We start from the raw sequence: 24,438 nt of genomic DNA on the forward strand, positions 1-24,438 counted from the left end.
TTGACCACTGGCAGCAGCCGCAGAAGACCTTCCTCTGATCTGGAGTATTTCTTCAGGTCAAACACATCCAGCTCCTTTTCTGAAGTCAGCAACACAAAGACCAGAGCTGACCACTGTGCAGGTGACAGATTGGCTTCTGAGAGACTTCCTGATCTCAGGTAGCTTTGGATCTCCTCCACTAGAGAATGGTCATTCAGTTCATTCAGAGAGTGGAACAGATTGATGCACCTCTCTGGAGAGGGATTCTCCCTGATCTTCTCCTTGATGTACTTGACTGTTTCTTCATGGCTCTGTGAGCTGCTTCTTGTCTTTGTCAGTAGACCTCGTAAGTGCTTCTGATTGGACTCCAGTGAGAGGCCCAGAAGGAAGCGGAGGAAAAGGTCCAGGTTTCCCGTCTCACTTTGTAAGGCTTTATCCACAGCACTCTTGTAGACAGTAACTTCAGTAACTTGCGGTTCGGCCATTAGATTCTCATTGTTGTTGATGAATGAGAGGAACACATATACAGCAGCCAGAAACTCCTGAATGCTCAGATGAACGAAGCAGTACACCTTGTCCTGGTACAGCACACATTCCTCTTTAAAGAGCTGTGTGCACAATCCTGAGTACACTGAGGCTTCATTGACATCAATGCCAGCCTCTTTCAGGTCTTCTTCATAGAAAATCAGATTGCCATTCAGAAGCTGTTGAAAAGCCAGTTTTCCCAGTGACAGAATGCTCTCTTTATTCCAGTGTGGACCTGTCTCTTCTTTCCCAAGATACTTTTCATTCTTCTGTTTGGTATGAAACTCCACAAGGTGTGTGTACATCTCAGTCAGAGTCTTGGGCATCTCTTCTCTCTTATGTTTCAACATGGGTTCAAGGACTATTGCAGAAATCCAACAGAAGACTGGAATGTGGCACATGATGTGGAGGCTCCTTGAAGTCTTTATGTGTGAGATGATTCTGCTGGCCAGGTCCTGATCACTGAATCTCTTCCTGAAGTACTCCTCCTTCTGTGGGTCATTGAACCCTCGTACCTCTGTCACCTGGTCAACACACACTGAAGGGATCTTATTGGCTGCTGCAGGTCGGGTAGTTATCCAGAGGAGAGCAGAGGGAAGCAGATTTCCCTTGATGAGATTTGTCAGCAGAACATCCACTGAGGTTGACTCTGTGACGTCACAACAAATCTTGTTCTTCTGGAAGTCTAGGGGCAGTCGGCACTCATCCAGACCATCAAAGATGAACAGAACTTTGTACTTGTCGTAGTTGGAGATTCTTGATTCTTTGGTTTCCATTGAGAAGTGACTGAGAAGTTCAATCAAAGTGTGTTCATCCCCGTTCATCAAATTCAGCTCCCGAAAAGGGAATGAAAATACAAATTGGACATCCTGATTTGCATTTCCTTCAGCCCAGTCCAGAATGAACTTCTGCACAGAGACTGTTTTTCCAATGCCAGCGACTCCCTTTGTCAGCACAGTTCTGATAAGTTTTTCTTGTCCAGTTAAGGGTTTGAAGATGTCGTTACATTTGACTGCAGTCTCTGGTCTTGCTTGTTTCCTGGTTGTTGTCTCAATCTGTCTCAGCTCATGTTCATTATTGACCTCTCCTTTTCCACCCTCTGTGATGTAGAGCTCTGTGTAGATCCTATTGAGAAGTGTTGGGTTTCCTTGTTTAGCGATCCCCTCAAATACACATTGAAACTTCTTCTTTAGATTAGATTTGAGTTCACGTTGGCAAATCACAGCAAGCTCATCTGAATGAAGAAATAACACAGAAAATATTAATATTTGATATATTTTAATGCCTACAGTATTGTAGGACTGTGTTATGAACTGACTGTATTAATGTGTAAATATTTTCATTATGCATTCCACACTGGATTGACTGACTATATTATTATTATTAGTATTATTATTATTATTCGGTATTACTGATGGTGTCATTAATGTTGTCTATCTCGATCTCTGTCTTTCTCTCGGTCTCTCTCTGTCTCTCCTCTTCTCTCTGTCTAATTAATCACCACAACACATCCCTGCTGCTACTTGATGAGGTCAATAGGTGTTGTGTTAAGGCTGCTACAATATCATTGAGTTACTGATAGAAGAATTTGGTAATGACTAATTATTACACTCCACTTTGTGAAATGTGTTAGAATCATAAGACTACTACCTAGTAATGTGTGAGCATAGGGCAAGTTAAGATTATGACATTGTGTTACTATTTAGCAATGTGAGTAGGAGTTAGGCCAGACAACAAAGAAGAAGGAGAACTGTTAGGCTAGACAACTTGTGACAACTGAGAAACCAAGATAAGGAAATAGCCCTCCCAATTTAGGGAGGGGAGAAACCGTTAGGCTTGGAAGAGAGTATGAAACATGTTGCAGGATATTGTGAGAACGGCGATAACTAAAAAAATGCAGCCTGCCCGAGCAAGGAGTAGACTATGATAAGAATGTGTGTGTGTGTGTGTGTGTGTGTGTGTGTGTGTGTGTGTGTGTGTGTGTGTGTGTGTGTGTGTGTGTGTGTGTGTGTGTGTGTGTGTGTGTGTGTGTGTGTGTGTGTATGTGTGACCTGATGGTCAGGAGAGCAGAGGAAAATCACATGAGCTAAACCCAGGTGTGAGCTTACAAGATGTGTACAGTGGAAAAATACAGCCCGCCTAAAGCGGGGTGGGATTTTTGTATGACGAGTGTGTATAAAAGATGGACTCTGAAATTGTAATGACAGAATTCTCAGATTTTCTTGATGCAAAAGCCTTACAACCTTTTGGGAGACGCACAGAGACACTGAAATAGTTAGTTAATAAATTATCTTAACAGCTTGGTCCTTCGAGCTGGATTCCAATACCTGCCTCTGACCACCCATACACAAAAAAAATGTATGCACGCATGACTGTAAGTCGCTTTGGATAAAAGCGTCTGCTAAATGGCATATTATTTATTTATTTATTATTATATTCCAGGTAACTCTGAAAACCGTCGAAAAAGTTAAAAAAAATTCCAGAAAATCACATTGTATGATTTTTAAATAATGAATTTGCATTTTATTGCATGACATAAGTATTTGATCACCTACCAACCAGTAAGAATTCCGGCTCTCACAGACCTGTTAGTTTTTCTTTAAGAAGCCCTCCTGTTCTCCACTCATTACCTGTATTAACTGCACCTGTTTGAACTCGTTACCTGTATAAAAGACACCTGTCCACACACTCAATCAAATATACTCCAACCTCTCCACAATGGCCAAGACCAGAGAGCTGTTTAAGGACATCAATGATAAAATTGTAGACCTGCACAAGGCTGGGATGGGCTACAGGACAATAGGCAAGCAGCTTGGTGAGAAGGCAACAACTGTTGGCGCAATTATTAGAAAATGGAAGAAGTTCAAGATGACGGTCAATCACCCTCGGTCTGGGGCTCCATGCAAGATCTCACCTCGTGGGGCATCAATGATCATGAGGAAGGTGAGGGATCAGCCCAGAACTACACGGCAGGACCTGGTCAATCACCTGAAGAGAGCTGGGACCACAGTCTCAAAGAAAACCATTAGTAACACACTACGCCATCATGGATTAAAATCCTGCAGCGCACGCAAGGTCCCCCTGTTCAAGCCAGCGCATGTCCAGGCCCATCTGAAGTTTGCCAATGACCATCTGGATGATCCAGAGGAGGAATGGAAGAAGGTCATGTGGTCTGATGAGACAAAAATAGAGCTTTTTGGTCTACACTCCACTCGCCGTGTTTGGAGGAAGAAGAAGGATGAGTACAACCCCAAGAACACCATCCCAACCGTGAAGCATGGAGGTGGAAACATCATCCTTTGGGGATGCTTTTCTGCAAACGGGACAGGACGACTGCACCGTATTGAGGGGAGGATGGATGGGGCCATGTATCGTGAGATCTTGGCCAACAACCTCCTTCCCTCAGTAAGAGCATTGAAGATGGGTCTTGGCTGGGTCTTCCAGCATGACAACGACCCGAAACACACAGCCAGGGCAACTAAGGAGTGGCTCCGTAAGAAGCATTTCAAGGTCCTGGAGTGGCCTAGCCAGTCTCCAGACCTGAACCCAATAGAAAGTCTTTAGAGGGAGCTGATAGTCCGTATTGCCCAGCGACAGCCCCGAAACCTGAAGGATCTGGAGAAGGTCTGTATGGAGGAGTGGGCCAAAATCCCTGCTGCAGTGTGTGCAAACCTGGTCAAGACCTACAGGAAACGTATGATCTCTGTAATTGCAAACAAATGTTTCTGTACCAAATTTTAAGTTCTGCTTTTCTGATGTATCAAATACTTATGTCATGCAATAAAATGCAAATTAATGACTTAAAAATCATACAATGTGATTTTCTGGATTTTTGTTATAGATTGCGTCTCTCACAGTTGAAGTGTACCTATGATAAAAATTACAGACCTCTACATGCTTTGTAAGTAGGAAAACCTGCAAAATCGGCAGTGTATCAAATACTTGTTCTCCCCACTGTATATACGTCATGGGTGAGAAAAGAGATTGTCCTAGCAACACATAGCGGTTAGTATAACAGAGTAGTTTAAGTTGCAGCTCTGGGAACAGATGTTTTGTTTGTTTTGACTAAAAGTTAAAAATAATTGGTTATCTGTTAAAGTAATGTTAGATGGAAAGTCAGCAATAGAGGATAGAGATTGTACAGGGTTTCCTGTGTAAAAAAAAAGTAATAGAAATTGGGTGATGAGAAATGTTGAATTGCATTGTTTAAGCAAGAATGATATTAAATTCATGCTTTCTAGTTATGTGTATGCAAATATGTTATTCGTTTTTGGTGGTGTGTGGATAGAATTTACTAATGCCAGGATTTAGTAAACGAAGCAGAGGGTAATGTGAAGCGGATGTCTGAATAGTTTGTTTATACAACAGTGACTTATGCAGACAGTTCAAGTTAAACAATGGGAGATAATTTTTACTATTAGGCTGATGGCGCAGTAAACATTTTTCGTAGGTTCTGGATTTATTAAACAATAGGTTTATATTTTAATCAATTAATGCAACAGGTTTAAATCAGTAGATTACTGGAAGGTGGTTATGGGCTTGTTATTTATAGGATTAGTGAATTTAATGAAACGTGGAGTTATCCGATGTGTTCTGAGGGGGGAGTTTTTTGTTATTTGTTTTTTCCCAGGATTGAGGGAAATCCCCTACATTATATTTTAAGGGACAGTAGGAGACAACGTATCAATTTTTATTTTTATTTATAATAGATGCCTGGAATAAAATATCACTGCTTACTTATACGAAGTAAAGGATTATATTGGCAAATGAGTGAAATATGACATTAAGAAGGGTGACAGGAACAATATACGGGGAAACAGATATTTCCTATGTTATTGATTACATTTTGCATTTTGGTCATTTAGCGGACACTCTTGTCTGGAGTGACTTGCAGTTAGTGAGTGCATACATTTTCATACAGGATGACGACGATTCAGATAGTTTGAGACTGGATGAAACTTTTCTTAGTTCTAATGTGTGAAGGTTGCAGTGAAAATCTAACGAAGAACTGTGACTGGATGTTTTCCTAGAACTATAAATATCTAGTTTAAAAGTTATTGTAATGATTTTTTGTGTATTAAAGTGTGGATAATTTAGACAAAGGGTGGATTGATATAGAAATTACTAAATGTTCCACCCTTAAATAGAATGTCGAAATGTTCTTGTTTTAAGAAGCAAATGATTTTCACTATAGGCTTAGACTGTTGTTTCCAGATAGTGGGTAAACAGGTTAGGTACCATTGCTAAAGAGTAACGTTGCGCTTTTAATCATGTGGTAACCCTGATGAACCTGTATGAATGAGACCATTTTTAATGTTTTTATATGCAATTCAACTTATATGCTTCAATGTGTGTGATTCATTTTTATAACAACATATATTTTGTGAGTATGTGTGTAATATTTAGTCAAAGGGTGGATTGATAGAAGAATTTTGTAATGACTAATGATTACACTCCACTTTGTGAAATGTGTTAAAATCATAAGACTACAACCTAGTAATGTGTGAGCGTAGGGCAAGTTAAGATTATGACATTGTGTTACTATTTAGCAATGTGAGTAGGAGTTAGGCCAGACGACAAAGAAGAAGGAGAACTGTTAGGCTAGACAACTTGTGACAACTGAGAAACCAAGATAAGGAAATAGCCCTCCCAATTTAGGGAGGGGAGAAACCGTTAGGCTTGGAAGAGAGTATGAAACATGTTGCAGGATATTGTGAGAACGGCGATAACTAAAAAAATGCAGCCTGCCTAAGCAAGGAGTAGACTATGATAAGAATGTGTGTGTGTGTGTGTGTGTGTGTGTGTTGTGATGTCACGAGAGGCTGTGTCCTGGAGGGACGTTACATCCCCCTGAGGTGGCTGCAAACCCAGACAGCTATGGCTCCATCTGCTGGTATGGTCGGGAACTCCACCCTCTATGGCCAATCTTCCCACGCAGCTGAAACCAATCAGGAGCTGATGAGCTGGAAGGTTTGTTGAAGGAAGAGACACGGTCTCAAGCTGGGCTCTCTGGAGGACAAGAGTGCTGCACGTCCACTTCCATGAGGAATCTAAGGATTTGGAGATACTTACCTTTGGGAAATACTCACCTTTGGATATATGCACCTGTGGAAATACGTGTGGGACATTTGGAAGGACGTTTTGCTGGGTTGGCCACTAGCTGCAACGTGGAATACAGTAAGACTGGGGAAAAGTTATTTGAGCGAGTGAGAGTTATGATTTTGGATGTGGAAGAGACATCCCTGAACTGTTAACCCTTAAAGAGCCACAAGAGAACAGAATTGTGTTATACTTTCGTTAGTTTCCCAAGACCTTTAATAAAATCCTTGTTTTGATTGAACCTGGTCTCCTTGCACTACTTGAGCAATCCCGCTGAAAGCTGTGTAGCCTCGTGACATCACAGATGGTGGAGAATACAGGCACGCTCAAGCGTTAATAGTGCATGTCAGAGGAGGATACCGAAGGTTTGATCACCCAGTTTTCCAAGTTGGCCGTAGGGCTCCCCGCCGACTGAAATGGAGGACATATTGAAAGCCCCTTGTTGCTGGCCAGCAGCCCAGATGCAAGCAAACGTGGCTCTCTTGGAGGAGCAAAAGAAAGCCAACCTTCTGAAGGCAGAGGAATTGCAGTTGCAGAGACAGAGGGTGGTCCAAAATACCCGCCCAATAAAGGCAAGTGACTTTATATCTAAGATGGGAGCTACCGATGACATTGAGGCATACCTGCATGCATTTGAGACCACGGCCACTAGGGAAGCCTGGCCCAAGCAACAGTGGGTTGGTCTGTTAGGCCCCTTTCTAACCGGGGAATCGCTGAATGCTGTCCGGGACCTGGGCCCTGACCGAGGTTACTGACTATGATGCCCTGAAGTCTGAGATCCTCAGCAGATATGGACTCACAAAGTTTGGTATGGCCCAGCGCTTTCACAGTTGGACCTTCCAACCAGACCAACCTCCTCGGGCGCAGATGCATGAACTTGTCCGAATCGCAAGGAAATGGCTGGATCCGCAGAGGAATACAGCAGCGGCGGTGGTGGAGGCCGTTGTGGTGGATCGTTACCTACGCGCCCTGCCTTATGAGGCAAAACGGTTCATCAGTCAACAGGCCTTGACCACGGCTGATCTGACCGTGGAAGCTGTGGAAAAGTACCAGGCCACAGCGGAGATGCTGAATGCTTCCCGAAAAGACCCCAGGAGTGCGGCCCCACCACAAATGGGAAGAACCCGTCCAAAGGGACCCCCAAGGTCTCGAACCCAGCCACGTCAGGACTTATCCCGGCTCCAGGGGGAACCAGAAACCAGGCGGGTCCAAGAAGAGTACACCAGGAGGGGGAACTCGACAGTGTTACCGGTGTGGGGAGATGGGACGTATCTCCTGGCAGTGTGGGAAACCAGCCGATGAACCTATGCCCACTGCGAGTCCTCCAGCTCAGCACCCACACACCGTTTTGCCTCGCTCTTGGGAGTCGAGATGGCGGCCCAGATCGACCCCCCCACCTGCCCGGTAACTGTGAATCACCATGATGTGGAGGCCTTACTGGATTCTGGTAGCCGGGCCACCCTGGTGCGTAAGGATTTGGTGGGCCCAACGTGTCTGACCCCGGGGAAAGTCCTCCCAGTTTCCTGTGTCCATGGGGACACCAGAGAATACCCCATTACTGAACTTACAATGACCAGCACACGGGGAACCATACACACGACGGCGGGGGTGGTTGATTCCCTCCCCGTCCCTGTCCTAATTGGACGAGACTGCCCAGCCTTTTACCCACTCTGGAGAGAGTCTCAGGAGAGGACTTCCGTCTCGCTTCCGCATTGTCTCCGTGCTGCTCTGCTGTTTGTTGCTACTTGGCTACCTGCCAAACTATTCACGTTTTACTTTTAATAAACGTTTAATCAATCTCTGTGTTCAACAAATTTACCAACTTTTTTAGTTTTGTCCTCACTCATCTTTTTCGTTAAACTTTTTCACCCGGACGTTTATCCCGAGACAGAAGAGTCATTTTCCTGTGCGTTCTAGCTGCCAACTTTACGTTATTTTCCCTTTTTTCCATCGCAACTTTTTTCCCCTTATTCAACTTTTTCACTCCGGACGCTTTATCTGGACATGGTTCATCAACATCTTCAACAGCGAAGCTAAGTAGTAACATTAACATGATGTCTTCTAATTGCAGTCGCTGTACTCATAATATACAGGAGAATTCTCGCCTTACGGCGAGAATAGCTGTGCTACAAGCCCAGCTTCAGACGCAATCGTTAGGCAAGGGTAATATCAGTGTAGGAAAGGAAGAAACAGCGTCTGTGCCACCAGTAAAGTACAGACAGTAACGTTAGTATAAATCCCCCGCACGAGTCCCACGGCGGACAACTTTCTCATGGCTTCTGGAGGGAAATACTGTTGGAATGCTCAACCGGTGTCGGCTCATTCAGCCGACAGAAACCTTCAACCGGTTTTCCCCATTATGTGGCGAGTCGGAGTCTGAGTCTGAGTCTTCTCTAGTCTCTACTCCTCCCGTTACGGGGTCTGAGACTCCGAAGGCTCCCACCATTAGCTCTGACAAATTGAAAACCCTAGTCATTGGCGACTCCATTACCCGCAGTATTAGACTTAAAACGAATCACCCAGCGATCATACACTGTTTACCAGGGGCAGGGCTACCGACGTTAAGGCTAATCTAAAGATGGTGCTGGCTAAAGCTAAAACTGGCGAGTGTAGAGAGTATAGAGATATTGTTATCCACGTCGGCACCAACGATGTTAGGATGAAACAGTCAGAGGTCACCAAGTGCAACATAGCTTCAGCGTGTAAATCAGCTAGAAAGATGTGTCGGCATCGAGTAATTGTCTCTGGCCCCCTCCCAGTTAGGGGAAGTGATGAGCTCTACAGCAGAGTCTCAGCACTCAATCGCTGGTTGAAAACTGTTTTCTGCCCCTCCCAAAAGATAACATTTGTGGATAATTGGCCCTCTTTCTGGGACTCACCCACAAACAGGACCAAGCCTGACCTGCTGAGGAGTGACGGACTCCATCCTAGCCGGAGGGGTGCTCTCCTCTTATCTACCAACATAGATAGGGCTCTAACTCCTCTAGCCCCACAGTGAAATAGGGTGCAGGCCAGGCAGCAGGCTGTTAGCCAACCTGCCAGCTTAGTGGAGTCTGCCAATAGCATAGTCAGTGTAGTCAGCTCAGCCATACCCATTGAGACTGTGTCTGTGCCTCGACCTAGGTTGGGCAAAACTAAACATGGTGGTGTTCACCTAGCAATCTTATTAGGATAAAGACCTCCTCCATTCCTGCCATTATTGAAAGAGATCGTGATACCTCACATCTCAAAATAGGGTTACTTAATGTTAGATCCCTCACTTCAAAGGCAGTCATAGTCAATGAACTAATCACTGATCATAATCTTGATGTGATTGGCCTGACTGAAACATGGAAGCCTGATGAATTTGCTGTGTTAAATGAGGCCTCCCCCTCCTGGTTACACTAGTGACCATATTCCCGTGCATCCCGAAAAGGCGGAGGTGTTACATAACATTCTACGATAGCAAATTTCAATTTACAAAAAAAAAAAAAATGGCGTTTTCATCTTTTGAGCTTCTAGTCATGAAATCTATGCAGCCTACTCAATCACTTTTTATAGCTACTGTTTACAGGCCTCCTGGGCCATATACAGCGTTCCTCTCTGAGTTTCCTGAATTCCTATCAGACCTTGTAGTCATAGCAGATCATATTCTAATTTTTGGTGATTTTAATATTCACATGGAGAAGTCCACAGACCCACTCCAAAAAGTCTTTCGAGCCATTATCGACTCAGTGGGTTTTGTCCAACATGTCTCTGGACCTACTCACTGCCACAGTCATACTCTGGACCTAGTTTTGTCCCATGGAATAAATGTTGTAGATCTTAATGTTTTTCCACAAAATCCTGGACTATCGGACCACCATTTTATTACGTTTGCAATCGCAACAAATAATCTGCTCAGACCCCAACCAAGGAGCATCAAAAGTCGTGCTATAAATTCTCAGACAACACAAAAATTCATTGATGCCCTTCCAGACTCCTTCTGCCTACCCAAGGACGTCAGAGGACAAAAATCAGTTAACCACTTAACTGAGGAACTCAATTTAACCCTGCGCAATACCCTAGATGCAGTTGCACCCCAAAAACGAAAGACATTTGTCATAAGAAACTAGCTCCCTGGTATACAGAAAATACCCGAGCTTTGAAGCAAGCTTCCAGGAAATTGGAACGGAAATGGCGCCACACCAAACTGGAAGTCTTCCGACTAGCTTGGAAAGACAGTACCGTGCAGTACCGAAGAGCCCTCACTGCTGCTCGATCATCCTACTTTTCCAAATTAATCGAGGAAAATAAGAACAATCCAAAATTTCTTTTTGATACTGTTGCAAAGCTAACTAAAAAGCAGCATTCCCAAGAGAGGATGGTTTTCACTTCAGCAGTGATAAATTCATGAACTTCTTTGAGGAAAAGATCATGACCATTAGAAAGCAAATTACGGACTCCTCTTTGAATCTGCGTATTCCTCCAGGGCTTAGCTGTCCTGGATCTGCACAGCTCTGCGAGGGCCTGGGATCGGGAGAGACACTTAAGTGTTTTAGTACTATATCTCTTGACACAATGATGAAAATAATCATGGCCTCTAAACCTTCAAGCTGCATACTGGATCCTATTCCTACTAAACTGCTGAAGGAGCTGCTTCCTGTGCTTGGCCCTCCTATGTTGAACATAATAAACAGCTCTCTATCCACCGGATGTGTACCAAACTCACTAAAAGTGGCAGTGATAAAGCCTCTCTTGAAAAAGCCAAACCTTGACCCGGAAAATATAAAAACTATCGGCCTATATCGAATCTTCCATTCCTCTCAAAAATTTTAGAAAAAAGCTGTTGCGCAGCAACTCACTGCCTTTCTGAAGACAAACAATGTATACGAAATGCTTCAGTCTGGTTTTAGACCCCATCATAGCACTGAGACTGCACTTGTGAAGGTGGTAAATGACCTTTTAATGGCGTCAGACCGAGGCTCTGCATCTGTCCTCGTGCTACTAGACCTTAGTGCTGCCTTTGACACCATCGATCACCACATTCTTTTGGAGAGACTGGAAACCCAAATTGGTCTACACGGACAAGTTCTGGCCTGGTTTAGATCCTACCTGTCGGAAAGATATCAGTTTGTCTCTGTGAATGGTCTGTCCTCCGACAAATCAACTGTACATTTCGGTGTTCCTCAAGGTTCCGTTTTAGGACCACTATTGTTTTCACTATATATTTTACCTCTTGGGGGATGTTATTCGAAAACATAATGTTAACTTTCACTGCTATGCGGATGACACACAGCTGTACATTTCAATGAAGCATGGTGAAGCCCCAAAATTGCCCTCGCTAGAAGCCTGTGTTTCAGACATAAGGAAGTGGATGGCTGAAAACTTTTTACTTTTAAACTCGGACAAAAACAGAGATGCTTGTTCTAGGTCCCAAGAAACAAAGAGATCTTCTGTTAAATCTGACAATTCATCTTGATGGTTGTAAAGTCGTCTCAAATAAAACTGTGAAGGACCTAGGCGTTACTCTTGACCCTGATCTCTCTTTTGCGAACATATCAAGACTGTTTCAAGGACAGCTTTTTTCCATCTACGTAACATTGCAAAAATCAGAAATTTTCTGTCCAAAAATGATGCAGAAAAATTAATCCATGCATTTGTTACTTCTAGGTTAGACTACTGCAATGCTCTATTTTCCGGCTACCCGGATAAAGCACTAAATAAACTTCAGTTAGTGCTAAATACGGCTGCTAGAATCCTGACTAGAACCAAGAAATTTGATCATATTACTCCAGTGCTAGCTTCCCTACACTGGCTTCCTGTTAAGGCAAGGGCTGATTTCAAGGTTTTACTGTTAACCTATAAAGCGTTACATGGGCTTGCTCCTACCTATCTTTCCGAGTTGGTCCTGCCGTACATACCAATACGTACGCTACGGTCACAAGGCAGGCCTCCTAATTGTCCCTAGAATTTCTAAGCAAACAGCGGGAGGCAGGGCTTTCTCCTATAGATCTCCATTTTTATGGAACAGTCTGCCTACCCATGTGAGAGACGCAGACTCGGTCTCAACCTTTAAGTCTTTACTGAAGACTTATCTCTTCAGTAGGTCATATGATTGAGTGTAGTCTGGCCCAGGAGTGTGAAGGTGAACGGAAAGGCTGGAGCAACGAACAGCCCTTGCTGTCTCTGCCGGGCCGGTTCCCCTCTCCACTGGGGTTCTCTGCCTCTAACCCTGTTGCAGGGGCTGAGTCACTGGCCTGCTGGTGCTCTTTCATGCCGTCCCTGGGGGTGCGTCACTTGAGTGGGTTGAGTTACTGACGTGATCTTCCTGTCTGGGTTGGCGCCCTCCCCCCTTGGTTTGTGCTGTGGTGGAGACCTCTGTGGGCTATACTCGGCCTTGTCTCAGGATTGTAAGTTGGTGGTTGGGGATATCCCTCTAGTGGTGCGGGGGCTGTGCTTTGGCGGAGTGGGTGGGGTTATATCCTTCCTGTTTGGCCCTGTCCGGGGTTTCTTCGGATGGGGCCACAGTGTCTCCGGACCGCTCCTGTCTCAGCCTCCAGTATTTATGCTGCAGTAGTTTATGTGTCGGGGGGCTGGGGTTAGTTGGTTATACCTGGAGTACTTCTCCTGTCTTATCCAGTGTCCTGTGTGAATTTAAGTATGCTCTCTCTAATTCTCTCGTTCTCTCTTTCTCTCTGAGAACCTGAGCCCTAGGACCATACGTCAGGACTACCGGGCATGATGACACCTTGCTGTCCCCAGTCCGCCTGGCCTTGCTGCTATTCCAGTTTCAACTGTTCTGCCTGCGGCTACGAAACCCCTACCTGTCCCAGACCTGCTGTTTTCAACTCTAAATGATCGGCTATGAAAAGCCAACTGAGAGACCTGAGCCCTAGGACCATACGTCGGGACTACCGGCCGTGGTGACTCCTTGCTGTCCCCAGTCCGCCTGGCCTTGCTGCTATTCCAGTTTAAACTGTTCTGCCTGCGGTTATGGAACCCCTACCTGTCCCAGACCTGCTGTTTTAAACTCTAATGATCGGCTATGAAAAGCCAACTGAGATTTATTCCTGATTATTATTTGACCATGCTTGTCACTTATGAACATTTTTGAACATCTTGGCATGGTTCTGTTATAATCTCCACCCGGCACAGCCAGAAGAGGACTGGCCACCCCTCATAGCCTGGTTCCTCTCTAGGTTTCTTCCTAGGTTTTGCCTTTCTAGGGAGTTTTTCCTAGCCACCGTGCTTCTACACCTGCATTACTAGCTGTTTGGGGTTTTAGGCTGGGTTTCTGTACAGCACTTCGAGATATTAGCTGATGTAAGAAGGGCTATATAAAATAAAATTGATTGATTGATTGATTGATAACCCGAGTACCTCGGAAACGGAGAGGCAAGACTCATCCTGGGAAGGCTCCGGTGCAATCCTCTGAATTACTCACTCCCGCCCGGGCTCTGATAGGGAGGGCAGGTGCCCAGACCGACACAGAGACGGAGCTACAGAATCTGGACAAAGAACTGTCTGGTCTGAAGGGGACCGCTGAGAGGTATCGTTTGTTAAAGCAACAGTTAGACATGAAGACAGAAGAGTTAGATATCCTCCAGGCTAAACTCCAACAGAGCTCCTTCCATAAGCAACAGGAGGAGCTGGAGAGGCTGCGCAGGACCATCGAGGAGTGTGAGGAGACCCTGCGCAGTAGTAAGGAGGTCCAGAAGAAGGCAGAGGAGAAGTACAAGGTGTTGGAGAACAAGATGAAGAATGCGGAGGCAGAGAGAGAGAAGGAACTGGAAGCTGCTCAACAGAAGCTAAACTCTGCTAAAACCAAGGCTGATGCGTTCAGTAAGAAACTCAAGGAGAGACAACAGGAGGCTGAGTCCCTGGTCCTAGAGGTGGAGGAGTTGAAGAGAGAGCAGGCTGGCAAGCACCACGGCAATGCGGACGCCCTCTCCCGGCGTGATGCCTTCTTCGCTGCCTTTACCCCGACGAGGACGTCGGTCCCGAGGAGGGGGATGTGTGATGTCACGAGAGGCTGTGTCCTGGAGGGACGTTACATCCCCCTGAGGTGGCTGCAAACCCAGACAGCTATGGCTCCATCTGCTGGTATGGTCGGGAACTCCACCCCTCTATGGCCAATCTTCCCACGCAGCTGAAACCAATCAGGAGCTGATGAGCTGAAGGTTTGTTGAAGGGAAGAGACACGGTCTCCAAGCTGGGCTCTCTGGAGGACAAGAGTGCTGCACGTCCACTTCCATGAGGAATCTAAGGATTTGGAGATACTTACCTTTGGGAAATACTCACCTTTGGATATATGCACCTGTGGAAATACGTGTGGGACATTTGGAAGGACGTTTTGCTGGGTTGGCCACTAGCTGCAACGTGGAATACAGTAAGACTGGGGAAAAGTTATTTGAGCGAGTGAGAGTTATGATTTTGGATGTGGAAGAGACATCCCTGAACTGTTAACCCTTAAAGAGCCACAAGAGAACAGAATTGTGTTATACTTTCGTTAGTTTCCCAAGACCTTTAATAAAATCCTTGTTTTGATTGAACCTGGTCTCCTTGCACTACTTGAGCAATCCCGCTGAAAGCTGTGTAGCCTCTCGTGACATCACAGTGTGTGTATGTGTGTGTGTGTGTGTATGTGTGTGTGTGTATGTGTGACCTGATGGCAGAGGAAAATCACATGAGCTAAACCCAGGTGTGAGCTTACAAGATGTGTACAGTGGAAAAATACAGCCCGCCTAAAGTGGGGTGGGATTTTTGTATGACGTGTGTGTATAAAAGATGGACTCTGAAATTGTAATGACAGAATTCTCTGAATAAAGACCTGGCTATTAACCTGAGGCTCTGTCCGTTTCTTGATCCAAAAGCCTTACAACCTTTTGGGAGACGCACAGAGACACTGAAATAGTTAGTTAATACATTATCAAACAGTTACACAGCTACTTTAGCTGTACTTTAGCTACAGCTTTTAAATGTTTTTTATAAAACAGCATTCAACATGAGGCAGACAGCTCTTACTTTTCTCCAGTGTGTCAGCAAGCTCCTTCTGGTTCATTTTCCTCAGGACGTGCAGTGTGATCTTCAGAGCCCCCTCTCTGGCACTGCTCTCCTGCTTCTCATCTTCAGCATCCACCACTTCCTTATTCTGCTTCTGACTCCCAAAGCCTTCTGGGAATTCTGGACTAAGAATCCTCTTGAACCTGTTCAGCTCGTTCTTCACAAATGTCATCATATTCTCTTCAAGCAACTGAAATAAAAAAAGTAAATCAGTTAAGCAAGAGAAGAAATGCTTTCTCATTAACACATTAATGAATGATTGACAGATCAACTTTACTTGAGGTAAACAAAAGCAAATGTACAAAACAGGACCACATACACTGAATATGGAGGCCAGATCTGTTTGATGACTCTGGGAAGACTGACCACTGAGAATCTCTGACTCTGATCTCTCCTGTTGGTTTCTGTGGACAAAACATCCAAGGAGTGCACACACACACACACACACACACACACACACACACACACACACACACACACACACACACACACACACACACACACACACACAGGGAGGGAATGTTGTGTTTGTTTAATATTGTTTTAGGACTATGAAAATTGAAAAAAAGATTAGCCTATTGATTATGAAAACAACAAAAATAAATGGGAAAATTGGAGAGGAGATATGACTAGAGACGGTGTTGTTTAACTCACTGACCAAGACCCATGAGTTCTTCTTACCTTTGTTCAGTAGAAAAGTCTCCCTCTCTGAAGTATATAGGAGGTTCCATAGACTTGTCACTCTTCATGGACACACAGCTGGGTACAGGGGAGGCTGGTCTCTCCTGCTTGATTGGACTTCAACACAACAGAGACAAACATTACATCTCTCATCTACTCTGAGCTCAGATGGGGAAACATATGAAGAGTTTCATTCCAAAACGCTATATGTCCATTTTCAGAAATGTTGGTAAATTAGCTTTTATTGTTTAAAGAAATAATGAAATAGATTGGTGTGTTTTTTCACTAGCTAATCATAGTATGAGATTGTTCAATGAAAGACATGTATTTGTTTAAAATCTATCACTTGATGGTTTCATTTCAGAGAGACAAATAATCATGTTTTTTTGCAAAATGCTATATATCTGCCTCACTCTCAGAGAAATAAGTAGTACTGCTAGGTTTTACACAGTAATAATATATATCTGCCTCACTCTCAGAGAAATAAGTAGTACTGCTAGGTTTTACACAGTAATAATATATATATATCTGTCTCACGCTCAGAGAAATAAGTAGTACTGCTAGGTTTTACACAGTAATAATATATCTGCCTCACTCACAGAGAAATAAGTAGTACTGCTAGGTTTTACACAGTAATAATAATCAAAAAGAACGCTCAATCGAGGTGTTACTTTGGCAGATAATGTCTTCCATCTAAATAAATCGTTTATTTTTTATTTTTTATACACCTACTGGAGAGCTCTTATTTATCTACAGTGGTGTTACTTTGGCAGATAATGTCACCCATCTAAATAAATAGTTTTTAAAAATATATATATAGTTAACTAAATGTATGTTGTTTTTGGTTTATGTCAGTTTCATTGTGTTATGCTATAAATTGTTATTTTATGGTTGTAAGTGGTAAAATGAATTACTTCTTTAGTAAGGATATACTTTATTCAGTACTACTGCAGTTGTAAATAATTCCAATAGATGGTATCATAAGACCATGAATGACATTTCAGAAGATCAGTTTAGTTTCCTCCCTGGATACACCACCACTCCCCCTCACAGGAAAACTCCTGCACACGCTTTTTACTGTCCCTTTCCACACTGCTAACGCAAGAGGAACGACTGAAAAAGCATTTAACACATTAGTGTGAAGTAATATAATGATGATTCATGTTTATTATTAGCTGTTTTTATGCTCATGTTTTGAAATTATACTTCATTACTATAACGATTATCAATAAGCCTGAACATTAATTTAGTCACCTCTGGTCGAGAAAAACGTATTTTCCTAGTACATTCATTGTCAGATTCATCAACCAGCAGCGAGCACTCTGCCTTCTAGCGCAAGCGAGGGGCATGTTGAGGTACATTTGCTAACCGGGAGGGTTGCATGATGTAATTTATTGGCGGGCTGGAAGACGCACTCTTGTCTTTTCTATTCCGAGGTTGTTTACTCCCAATATAAGATATTAAGATCATGTTTTAAAATGCGTGTATACTAGGGTTGAGGTTAGCGCATCTGACTAGTGATTATTTACCTGGGGTTCAACACCTGCTATAGTCACTATTTAATTGCTCTTCCAAAAGCAACACAGGCGTAATACGAGATATATAGCTAACTAAAGTAATGAGTGACCATTTTAGAAAATCATGGGACATATATTCTTTGGTTGCATTATATTTTATGTTAATCATATTGTTGCTTGTAGCCTATAACTGATGCTTCATTGTGTTATGCTGCCATCTATTGGAAATATTTAGCAATTAAAAGTTATTAATTCACGTACAGACATTGGTGTGGCAGTTGAGAAATAAAGTTTATTTTTCTTGTTAATTCCTTAGATCAGTTTCAAACCTGCCCCACCTATCCCACGACAATTGCTGGACTTTCACATAGAAGTTACTAGGTCACCCAGTTCAAACCACATTTGAAAAATAAAACTAATGTGGCTTGTTTATCAAGTGTTCTGCCTTGTTACGGCTATAATAGGTTATAAGTAGGGTAAGAGTTTCTGTATAGCACTTTGTGACATCTGCTGGTGTAAAAAGGGCTTTATAAATAGATTTGATTGATTGTTAGGTTTAGGGTTTTTATGGCAAAACACAGTATGGGTTTATAGCTCTCTTGCTCCTCCCTGTGGCCGTCTGTTAGTACTACATACCTCATTCATGACACCTGCTAGGCTCATAATCTGAGGTAGCAACTGCGTCAGATCTACAAATCCATTAGCTAGACCACCCGATTAGACAACAATCACCCCATTATATCCATTTGGTTTGCAACTCAGTGAACCTGCGCAGCATTCGCTCAATTTGATGCCTATGAACGAAGATTTCGATGCATATCAAATTACCCAGCAGCCATTTAGAAACTACAAGTCGTCAAAAAAATTGTTATTTCTTAATTTATAAATGTCTTCTGGCTGTTTAAATCGGCCACATCTTGAAAAAGAGGACAGGGACATGCGTTTTGTTTAGATTGTACATAAATATGGTTAACCATGACCAGAAAAATGTTTAATGTTTGATGGCTATCACTTCTTAGACTGTGGCTCGCCACAACGTGTACTCAGGTTAACAGTGAGCGTGCTCACAAAGTAGCCGTAACCTTGTTAATAATAAGTTACCTGAGGTAAACCTACAGGGTTAACGCTCACCAAGTAGCCCTAACCTTGTTAATAATCAGTTACCTTAGGTAAACCTACAGGGTTAACGCAGGCAGGTCTCATTGATAACAATAGTGAAGCTGGCATTGTGATGCAGAACAATGGGCTGGGAATAGAACGTTCGGAAGGCGAGTCGGTGCCACGGAGCTCAATAGAATTAATAGTTGTTGTTAGGGTGAAAAATGCCCTGAAATAAGGCCTGTTTTTGTATGCGATTACTTCATCACAAGGGACATAAGGTAATATTATGAAACTGGGATCCATGGCGGATGCATTTAACTAGTTTTTATCAGGAAAAAAAAGCGTAAAAAATGTAATGGGGCCCAGTTGAGGCGCCCCGAAAATAATATTCAAAAGTTCGGTCCTTGGACACAGAGGGGTTAAACACTAAAGTTACCGTCCATCTAGTGAAGAGAGGAGAACCAGACAGAGGAAGCGTAGCCAGCATCCATCAACGAGAGAGGGAGAAGCCCTCCACGGTATTTAACAGGTGGAAGAAACAACCATGGAGCTCCATCGGTTCACAAGAAATGCAGGCAGCCGGTGATGATATAGTGGTAGCTAGGATAACTAGGATGCTGCTGGTAGAGTAGCTAGCTTAGCTAGCTGTACCGACTAGCTTGGCTAACTAGCAGGTAGTCCGTCTGTCCCTCGTCTCCAGGATGATGACGAATCCGGTGAACCACAAAATGAAACAAGGATAGCGAGTGAAAAGGTTCTGGCTACACTCATACTGTCCCTGACCAAAAAGCAAACTAAACAATGAACTCCGGCATCTCAACACTGTATCGAACTGCGTCGTTGTTCCCCAAGATCACCTCAGCCCACTCTGCGCCTAACTGGACAATATCCTTGGCGCCACACCGTACGTGGACACGGACAGTTCTGTACCGGGACACGGGCAGTTCCAGAACGCGGACATGAGCAGTGCAACACAATAAACTAAACCGAGTCTTTACAGTGGCTTACATTAGTAATATTCATTTATTTATTTGTATATGTAAAACAAATATTCTAAGTTTTTTTATAACAATATTTTGAGATCTGGGCCCATATCCACAAAGTGTCTCAGAGTAGAAAATTGGTCGTATAAGTGCTGAGAATAAAGACATTTTAGTCCTACTCTTATGGGTATAAATTAAAGCTATGCATGAAGCCTCTAGTCCCACCTAGACGGCAGATATTTAGGACACCTCATGAGCTGTCCTAACCAGTTAAGAGTTAACAGCAGGTGTCTTGATAATACTATAGAATAATGCAGTGAGTCAGTGGTTCCTGCGCCACTTGTAATTGCTTTGCAGTAGTTAAAAATAATATATATGATCAATCCATAAATAATATAGACCTACATGCAACAGTATGTCTTGTGCTTTTGGCAATGATTTATGTATAATAATTATGTATAAGTGATACCATTAATGTCTACATAGCATGTTGTCTTCATTTTGGCATATTAACTCATGCTTATTTTTCTGAAGGTTAACTCGGGTATTCACCCAGCGGCGAAGGAGTTGGAGCTGTGGCAGGAGTTGGACCTATGGCAGAAAGGTGGCTGGTTCGAATCCCGGGCCGGGTGCTGGAGAAAACGGGTGGACTTGATCTGACCACTGGAGGGCTGCTGGGTTCACATCCTCAAAACAATTACCTTTCGTTGATCAGAACTCTAGAGGTTCTTCTTCACTGAACCCAAAAATATATCTAACTTTTAGTGGTTCCATATATTAAGGAAGTGATAGAAGCCTTTTTGGTTATATAAGGAACCTTCTTTTCTAAGTGTATAATAAACACGTTTTTCTTTTGATTATTTAATTACCTACATCATGTTATTTCAAGTTATCCCTTTGGAGCGCAACATCACATTGTTAAAAAAGAATCCTAAATTGGCCATGGCTATAAATTGGGCAATTGAAGGCATCTAGGGCGAAATATGTGTTCGATGAAAATGAACATTGTATGCAACGTTGTAGGCAACATTATTGACAAGGGACTTGATGCCTACGATGCCAAAGCTATTTAGAGTTGTTAAACGGGTGTGAAGAGTGTGTTGGTATAACAGTAATATTGTCAAAATTCCGCTTGTAACAACCATCAGAATTGGTTAAATAAATATGCATTCCATTATATTAGGCAATAATGAAGAGTAGGCAAAGTGGTCGTGTCATGTGAAAATTCTATCAAATGTTTTACATTGCAACAAGTACAGTCAGGTTGCCGCGGAACCCCTGCAGTACCTCCGCTGATTGAGAACTCCTGATTTAGTAGATGCTCTTATCCAGAGCGATTTACGATAGCTCTTAATATAGCTATTTATTTTAGAAATAAACTTAACAAATTCTTCATAAAATTGTTATCTCACCTCTTAGCTTTGGTGTCATGTTCCCCAGAGAGACGCATTTTAGAGGCAGGGCCCCCCTCCTCTCTCGACCCAGAGAGACTCATTTTAGAGCACTGACCCCTAAACAGAGATGCAGCATGTTGGTTGTGGTGAACACAGTGACAACTCATTCTAGAATGTCAATTGTTCTCTTTTACTCATGATCTCTTAGAAATAAAACATTTACTAACAGACAGTCGGGTGATTTAATTTAATCACATGAACATTGTTACGTTCCTCAACAAGAAATAAAACATTGTCTCTCAAACAGAAGAAGGACCTAACAAAGAGTCATTAACAACAACCAAAACGAAACAGGTGGTTTTAGGAGGGGTTCTGAAAGACACTCATGGGGGTGTCCACTAGTGATGGGAAACAGAGGCTTTCTGAACGCTTTGGGGCTTTCACCAAATTGTGCCGAAAATGCCATTGATAGATTTGAGTGCTAATAAACAACATTTAGTTAGAATGTGGGGTTCACTTTTTGCCTCCAGGTTCACTATGTTTTGAAAAACGATGCATATGTGACTTTCAACGTAATATTTTTTATCTTTTGAAATATAATTTTGATATAGTTTATGTTTGTTGCTTTATGTAATGGCATATATTTGAATGCTTTATGTAATGTATTTTATCTATTGAAATATAATTTTGATATAGCTTAACATTTAGTTTCATGGTGATTTATTATGTTTTTCAGAATCTCCAACCAAACTCTGAGATCAGTCTCTCCAGTACCCAGTCATCTGTCCATGAAGAGTGACATATCTATGGATCATCCTATACATTTTAGTGATAAATCAGGGACCTTTGACCCCAGGTAAGTTACTGGTCAGAATTGATGATATTACTATTGAAGAGGAGAATCTTCTAGATCTGAAACCAGATGTATTTTGTGTATCTGAGCATATCATTTGTTGTTTATGTTACATATTTTAATACACTGAGTGTACAACATTTTTCACAACATTTCCAATGGAGACCATCAGGTTGGTAAGTCATCATACTGTAGCTAAAACCTACTGTGATGACGACCTAACTTTATAATAGTTCGTAGCCTACCTAGCAGAATCTGCCCGTCTTTCTTTCAAAATCAACACATTTATCCATCTTCTTATGCAGTGGTGTAAAGTACATAAGTAAAATTACTTTAAAGTATCTGTACTTTACTATTTATATTTTTAACAACTTTTACTTTTACTTCACTACATTCATAAAGAAAATGATGTACTTTTTACTCCATACATTTTCCCTGACACCCAAAAGTACTCCTTACATTCAGAAAATGGTCCAATTCGCACTTATCAAGAGAACATCGCTGGTCATCCCTACTGCCTCTGATCTGGCAGACTCACTAAACACATGCTTCCTTTGTAAATGATAAAAATTATGTCTGAGTGTTGGAAAGTGACCCTGGCTATCCATAAATGAAAATAACAAGAAAATTATGCCGTCTGGTTTGCTTAATTTAAGGAATTTTAATTTTAATTATTCCTACTTTACTTTTACTCTTGATACTTAAGTATATTTTAGCAATTACATTTACTTTTGATACTTAAGTATATTTAAAATCAAATACTTTTAGACTTCTACTCAAGTAGTATTTTACTGGTGCCTTTCACATTTACATTAGTCATTTTCTATTAAGGAATCTTTAATTTTACTCAAGTATGAGAATTGACTACTTTTTCCACCACTGTTCTAATGTTCCATATGCACCACAGTTTGAACAGACATTTTGTAACTGCGTAGGCTACAAAGTGACTTTCAATTTCAAATAAGGAAATGAAGTTATAACGGTGACTGGGTAAATTAGTTTTGCATTGGCCGGCTCCCCGGGTGAGCAGATTTTGCACGTTTTAGACCATTCCATTGGTCCTTAAATTAAATGTCCACTCACCCGTAGCACCGGGCCATGCAAAACGAACAGTACCACTGTAGCAGGGCACTGAGACAGAGTTCGAAACCCAGAGGCGTTTAGACTTCAGGGAACGCTTCAAGGTGTCACCCCTTTACAACAGTTACCAGAGGGTGGCGCTAACAGTTAGTTGCATGCCACAGCAGTAACTCATGGCATTGTACCGAATCTTGCTTCAGTTTTTTTTTCTTATAGTCCTTCTTCAAGACATTTCTCTTACATTATTTTTGATAAACATATAATTTACTCTAAACCAGTTTTAGCTGTGTTTTTCTCCTCCAAAATATGATTTACTGTAGACCTTTAATAATTGTAAACAGGCCTACAAATCCAAAAGGTTTTAATTTGAGAATGTTCATTTGTATGCCTCAAATATTAAACTGTCTTAAATTATCTGATGATTAGTTGAATCAGGTGTGTAAATGCTGGGAAAGAACAAAATGATTGAGAAACCCTGAGATAAACATAAAACCCTATCATTTAAAAGCTCCTCCACCATCTTTACCAGACGTTTGACTGATAACATGTGATAACACTTTGAAAACTGCTGTCTGTCAGCAACTAAGCTCAAGCAGCAGTTCTACTAACTAGTAATATCTCATTCCAGGTATTCATTCTCTTACTCTGTCCATTAGAATAGATTATTGTTCAGAAATACTTAGAAATACTCACTTTATTTTCTTGTGCTCTCCATATAGCGTTTTCTGCTCAGTCGTCTTAAAATGGATCCTGTACAAAAGAACAACTTTACTTTCTGTTTCAGCTCAACAGTCTCCCCACCCTGATAATAAAGTGTTTTATTGGTATCTTCCACTAGATGGCAGTAAACACCTGCTTTAACTAGACTACGACTATGTGTTCGGTTTCATACATGCAGTTTCCCAGAGGAGGAGTGCTGATCTAGGATCAGGTCCCCCCTGTCCATTTAATCTTATTCATTATGATCTAAAAGGAAAAACTGATCCCAGATCAGTACTCCTACTCTTTATGAATACTGTCACAGGAGACTCCTCAAGATGAGGCTCATGATTTATAAGTTATATTCTTTAAGAATCAATTAATATCATTAATTGAACTGCTTTGCCATGAACAGATCTGTGACGTCTTAACTTAAAGGTACTATATAGACTTTATGGTCATTTAAATGGGGTTGAACATTCATCCCATCAGATTGTGTAAAG

The sequence above is a fragment of the Coregonus clupeaformis genome, chromosome 7 (assembly GCF_020615455.1).
Source record: "Coregonus clupeaformis isolate EN_2021a chromosome 7, ASM2061545v1, whole genome shotgun sequence".
NCBI classification, from domain to species: Eukaryota; Metazoa; Chordata; class Actinopteri; order Salmoniformes; family Salmonidae; genus Coregonus; species Coregonus clupeaformis.